Consider the following 6,863-nt stretch of genomic DNA (forward strand, 5'->3'; position numbering starts at 1 on the left):
TGAGGAAATAAAGGATTTATTTGAAGTGTTATCAGTGCCAATTTGATAAGGGTAATAAAATATCAGTGTACTACTGAATCAACATTTAGATTTTATCATCAAGGATAACATTCAGCTGTGAATAAATATTGCCTTTCTTGTGATACTTCACGGCTATCTCTAAGTAAAATCAATTGTTCCTGCAACCTAGAGCAAAGATCGCCTCATTTGGGGTAAAGTTGTGGGGGGTAGTGGTGTGGGGAAAGCCCAGGAAAGAAATATTCGTCAGTGAATGTGAAGAAAAGTTTTGTGACTTTAGACTTTAGAGATACAGCGTGGAAACAGGCCCTTCAGCCCACTGAGTCCGCACCGACTAACGATCGCCCCGTACGCAAGTCCTGTCCCACAGACTAGGAACAATTTACAGAAGCCAATTAACTAACAAACCGGCACGGCTTTGCAGTGTGGGACGAAACCGGAGCACCCGGAGGAAACCCACGTGGTCACAGGGAGAACGTGCAAACTCCGTACAGACAGCACCCCCCGTAGTCAGGATCAAACCCGGGTCTCTGCTGCTGTAAGGTTGCAGCTCCACCACTGTGCTGCCCTGAAACAGATAATGTGGGCATCAACATCACAAGGGAGGCAGAAATGAAGAAGTCTTTCAGACATGATTTAGTCCTGATTTAGTCGGAGGTCCAATGTCGGTGGAAGATACACAGTTGAGGGATGGACCATAAACAGCGATGATGTGCAGAGGGGACAGGGGTACAGGTACATAACTCCTGAAAGAACAACTGAGTAGATAGAGGGAATAAGAAGGTGTTATGGTACGCTTGCCTTCATCGGTTGCGGCACTGAGTATGAGTCAGAATGTCATAATGCAGCAATTCATTCTTTGATTGGGCAACATTTGTAGTAGAACGCTCACCCCTATTACCTGCCATGCTATGTTCTGCCCTCCTCTCCTCCAGCTTTCTTCCTACCCCCCCCCCCCCTCCCCCCACCCCCCTATCTAGGAGGGTCCTCAGCCCGAAATGTCACCTATTCCTTTTCTCCAGAGATACTGCCTGACCTGCTGAGTTACTCCAGCATTTTGTATCATAATTACATGCAATTCTGGTTGCCGCATTGCAGTAACAATGTGGAGGCTTAGGAGATTGTGCACTAGAGGTTTTAAGGAGATAGAGTAATCGATCAATAGAGTCATAGAGTGATACAGTGTGGAAACAGGCCCTTTGGCCCAACTCGTCCACACCGGCCAACATGTCCCAGCTACACTAGTCTCACTTGCCTGCGCTTGGTCCATATCCCTCCAAACCTGTCCTATCCATGTACCTGTCTAACTGTTTCTTAAACGATGCGATAGTCCCAGTCTCAATTATCTCCTCTTGGTCCATACACCCACCACCCTTTGCGTGAAAACATTACCCCTCGGATTCCTATTAAATCTTTTCCCCCATCACCGTAAACCTATGTCCTCTGGCCCTCCATTCACCTACTCTGGGCTATTCCTGATCTATTCCTCTCATGATTTTGACAACGGCAAGATTTTTACCCAGAGAGTGAAACAAAGGAGATTACAGAGAATGGTAGATACTGCTGGTCCATCATAGATACTGTTCTCCTCACAAATGAAGGTGCCGCCTTGTAAAGGCAGCCACTATCAACAAAGACCTATTCCACCCCGGCCACGCTCTCATTTCACATCATCAGGAAGGAAGTACAGGAGTCTGAAAGGCGTGACCACCAGGTTGAAGAACAGCTTCTTTCCACCCAAAACGTCATCCATTTCTTCTGATGATGATGATGGATGGGATTTATATAGCGCCTTTCTAATACTCAAGACGCTTTACATCTCATTATTCATTCACTCCTCAGTCACACTCGGTGGTGGTAAGCTACTTCTGTAGCCACAGCTGTCCTGGGGCAGACTGACGGAAGCGTGGCTGCCAATCTGCGCCTACGGCCCCTCCGACCACCACCAATCACTCACACACATTCACACACATTCACACACAGGCAAAGGTGGGTGAAGTGTCTTGCCCAAGGACACAACGACAGTATGCACTCCAAGCGGGATTCGAACCGGCTACCTTCCGGTCGCCAGCCGAACACTTAGCCCATTGTGCCATCTGTCATCCCAGAGATGCTGCTGCCCGCCCCGCTGAGTTACTCCAGCATTTTGTGTGTAGCTTCTTTCCAAATATCTCTCAGGCTCATGAACATTACGTATAGCCCCTGTCCCACTGTACGAGGTAATTCACCAGTTCCCCCGAGTTCCCCCTGATTCGAACGCGGAGAATGTCCGTAGCGGTTCGTCCGAGTAAAAAGTAACAAGTTTTTTCATCGCGAGTATTTTTTTTTACTTGTGGACATTTTTTACAGGGATGAAAAAACGTCACCAGTTTACCGGATGTCCCGGGTACCTCCCGTTAGCATTACGAGCCGCTACGAGACATCCATGAACTCCTACGGACCCGCGACGGACATTCTCCGAGTTCGAATCAGGGGAAAACTCGGGATGAATTACCTCGTACAGTGGGACAGGGGTGTAACACTAACATCGACTATGGACTTTCTTTGATTGCACTAAGGACTTCGGGTTTTGGGGTTCTAGGTTCATAGGAGCAGAATTAGGCCATTCGGCCCATCAAGTCCCACTCTGCCATTCAATCATGGCTGATCTATTTTTCCCTCTCAACCCCATTCTCCTGCCTTCGCCCCATTACCCCTGACACCCGTACGAATCAAGAATCTGTCAATCTCCAACTTAAAAATATCCATTGACTTGGCCTCCAGCTGTGGCAGTGAATTCCAGAGATTCACTAACCTCTGACTAAAAAATTCCACCTCATCTCCTGTATGTGAGGTTACCCACTTTGGTGGCAAAAACAGGAAAGTAGACTATTATCTGAATGGTGGCCGATTAGGAAAGGGGGAGATGCAACGAGACCTGGGTGTCATGGTACACCAATCATTAAAAGTAGGCATGCAGGTGCAGCAGGCAGTGAAGAAAGCGAATGGTATGTTAGCATTCATAGCAAAAGGATTTGAGTATAGGAGCCGGGAGGTTCTACTGCAGTTGTACAGGGTCTTGGTGAGACCACACCTGGAGTATTGCGTACAGTTTTGGTCTCCTAATCTGAGGAAAGACATTCTTGCCATAGAGGGAGTGCAGAGAAGGTTCACCAGACTGATTCCTGGGATGTCAGGACTTTCATATGAAGAAAGACTGGATCAACTCGGTTTGTACTCGCTAGAATTTAGAAGATTGAGGGGGGATCTTATAGAAACTTACAAAATTCTTAAGGGGTTGGACAGGCTAGATGCAGGAAGATTGTTCCCGATGTTGGGGAAGTCCAGAACAAGGGGTCACAGTTTAAGGATAAGGGGGAAATCTTTTAGGACCGAGATGAGGAAAACATTTTTCACACAGAGAGTGGTGAATCTGTGGAATTCTCTGCCACAGAAGGTAGTTGAGGCCAGTTCATTGGCTATATTTAAGAGGGAGTTAGATGTGGCCCTTGTGGCTAAAGGGATCAGGGGGTATGGAGAGAAGGCAGGTACGGGATACTGAGTTGGATGATCAGCCATGATCATATTGAATGGCGGCGCAGGCTCGAAGGGCCGAATGGCCTACTCCTGCACCTATTTTCTATGTTTCTATGTATAAATGTATTATATTTTGTTTACTATACATTACCTATGTCTATTGTGTTTTCAAGCCTGTTATGCTGCTGCAAGTAAGAATGGCGTTGTTCGATACTACATTATTACACTCTAAAGCCTCTTTTGATTGGGGATAGTAGCTGCAATTAAATGAGCATGAAATGAGCATCTTTCAATAGAGTAAGAAAAGACCTGCAGAAAACCAGGGAGAAAACAGTGGGGGAGGCATGGTTGCATAGTGGTAGCTACAGCCTTACAGCGCCAGAGACCCAGGTTTGATCCTGACTACGGGTGCTGTCTGTACGGAGTTTGTACATCCCTCCCGTGACCTGCGTGGGTTTTCTCCGAGATCTTCGGCTTCCTCCCACACTCCAAAGATGTGCAGGTTTGTAGGTTAATAGGCTTGTTGTAAATGTGAAATTGTCCCTAGTGTGTGTGGGGTAGTGTTAATGTGCCGGGGATCGCTGGTCGGTACGGACTCGGTGGGCCGAAGGGCCTGTTTCCGCGCTGTATCTCCAGATAAAAACTGAACTAAAACGGCGATGAGAAACTCAGGCGGGTGAATAATTAAGATGAGATTGTGTGACAGCTCCTAATCTCAGCTTCATCCCTAATTACAAAGCACACACGGAACTTTCTCATTGCATCATCTCTAGTGCCCGCAGGTTGCTGGAAGTACTTTTGAAGTTCCTGAAATAAGATGACAATGCATTTAGACACTGAGCCAACTTCATCCCCACAGCAACGGTGCTTCCAGTAAAGCCTAAAATCCAAAGGCCCTGAGGTTTTCCCCTATTGATTCCCTATTGCAGAAATATATTTCAACATTAAAGATGCTGAGTGATAGAATGAGGTGTGGCGGAACAGGCCTGTAAACGCAACACACATGCAGTAGATAATATGTATTAAATACAAATGTAATACTCCCAATACTGCCAAAATATAGTCGTTCGTGCAATCAAAGACAGTCCAGAGTTGATGTAAAGGGCCTGTCCCACTGTACGAGGTAATTCAAGAGCTCTCCTGAGTTTAAAAAAAAATCAAACTCGTGGTAAGCACATAGAATGTACGTAGTGGGTACGTTGGTGGTCGGGACGTCCCTTAGCGGCTCGTAACGCTAACGGCAGGTACTCGGGAAACGCGGTAAGCTCGTGAGGCTTTTTCAACATGTTGAAAAATGTCCACGAGAGCCCCGAGTACCTACGAGCGGCCATTACCGTAATTCTCCGAGTTCGAATCAGGGGAAACTCGGGAGAACTCTTGAATGAACTCGTACAGTGGGACAGGCCCTTTTCGTGTTGTGCAGTGTTCAAGAGCCTGAGCGGGTAGTTTGAAAGAAGCTATTCTTGAACCTGATGGTCACAGTTTTCAGATTCCCGTACTTTCTTCTCGATGGTCTGAGTGAAACGTGAGTGTGGCCAGGGTGTGAGGGTGTCAGTGATGCTGGCTGACTTTTCGAAGAACAACTTTGTGCCGGTACGGTGGCGCAGCGGTAGAGTTGCTGCCTTACGGTGCCACATACCCGGGACCCACCCTGACCACGGGTGCTGTCTGCTCCGAGTTTGCACGTGGATTTTCTCCAGCTGCTTCGGTTTCCTCCCACACACGCACTCCAAAGGCGTACGGGATCGTAGGTTAATTACATCACTGGGCTGCCCTAAAATGATCATTTATTATATTATTCTTTATTGTACTTTTATTATGAAGTTGCGTTAATGTGCTTGTAAAGACATAACAAGTGAACACTTATATTTGCTCTGTTTCCAGTGCATGTGACAATTAAACACTTGACCCTCCTTGTCTCTCGACTGTGGTCTTTTTATAAATTTGTTCTTCACGCCCAACTGAAACTGGCAACTTTGGCAATAACACGCAGTAGCCTCCCCTCTCCAGTGTGTATCCAGGCTATAACATCCCCAAGCAAAGCTGCCTCAGTGGTTTTCTCCAATGACTAAGCATTCATGAGAACTTCCTCAGCCCAGCTAGCAGCAATGACATTTGTAACAGATTTACTGCTTCTTCCTCAAAACCCACTTTCCTAATGACTACCAGTTCCCTGGAATTATGCAACGTGCATCGAGCAGCTGCCAAGGAAGCATGTCCTGGACTCCCTGAGGCAAGGTGGCGCAGTGGCAGAGTTGCTGCCTTACAGCGCCAGCGATCCGAGATCGATCTTGACTACGGCCACTGCCTCTACTGAGTTTGTACGTTCTCTCCGTGACCGTGTGGGTTTCCCCCGGTTGCTCCGATTTCCTCCCACACTCCAAAGGTGTACAGGTTTGTAGGTTGATTGGCTTCGGTAAAATTTGTAAAATATCCCTGGTGTGCAGGAGCTTCTTCTTCTTGCGAATGAAACATAAACCAAAGGAAGAGTTAGATCTCAAGCCGGGTGTTGAGCAGCAAGGTTGGTGTCCCTGTTGGCGTCAATGCCTGCCAGGCCCTGAGCTCCATTGGGTGGGTGGTAGAGCGGGCACCCAGAGATGACATGGTTGGCTGTCTGGTGTTCTGCTCCGCATTCACAGGCTGGGCTCTGGCGGAGCCCCCATCTCCACATGCTGGCATTGAAACGCCCACGTACAAAGTCTGTTGAGCTTCACCCATGCTCCTCTGGGGAGGTCAGACCCTGGACAGCTTTTATGTGGTGATAGGATATCGTCAGTGTACAGTCATTGCTGGTCAGTGTGGACCCAGTGGGCCGAAGGGCCTGTTACCGCATTGTGTCACTAAACTAAGCTAAACGAAACTCTCCCTCGCAGTAACTCAGCGGCCGCATTCTAGTCGGAGTTGGCGGGTTGGGAGTTCAACACAGAGGTTTGGCTACAAACAGTGGTGGATATCCCAGGAGGGCCAGGGGGATACGTCCCCCCTCTGTTTTGAGAGGTGGGGGACGATCTCCCCCCCCCCCCCATTTTTTGTAATCCGGATTTTAAAACCCGGTGAAATCTCCGCTTTCCGCGAGACAGTGGGGGTAGGACTGCTGATCGAGGGCGCCGATTGGACGAGAGAGGCATCAGTCAGCAGGCAATGGGGGCGGGACATGATGATTCAGCACGATGATTGGAGGAGGGAGGTGTCGATCAGAGGTGGAAGTAGGGGGTGGGACTGACGATACAGCGCGGTGATTGGAGGAGGGAGACGTGCCCAGGTCATAGGGTCACAACGGCAGCCCTGGACACAGACCTGCGCCTCATCCGCAGCCGCCAAGAAATTGT

This window comes from Amblyraja radiata, chromosome 31 (assembly GCF_010909765.2).
Source record: "Amblyraja radiata isolate CabotCenter1 chromosome 31, sAmbRad1.1.pri, whole genome shotgun sequence".
Classification (NCBI taxonomy): domain Eukaryota; kingdom Metazoa; phylum Chordata; class Chondrichthyes; order Rajiformes; family Rajidae; genus Amblyraja; species Amblyraja radiata.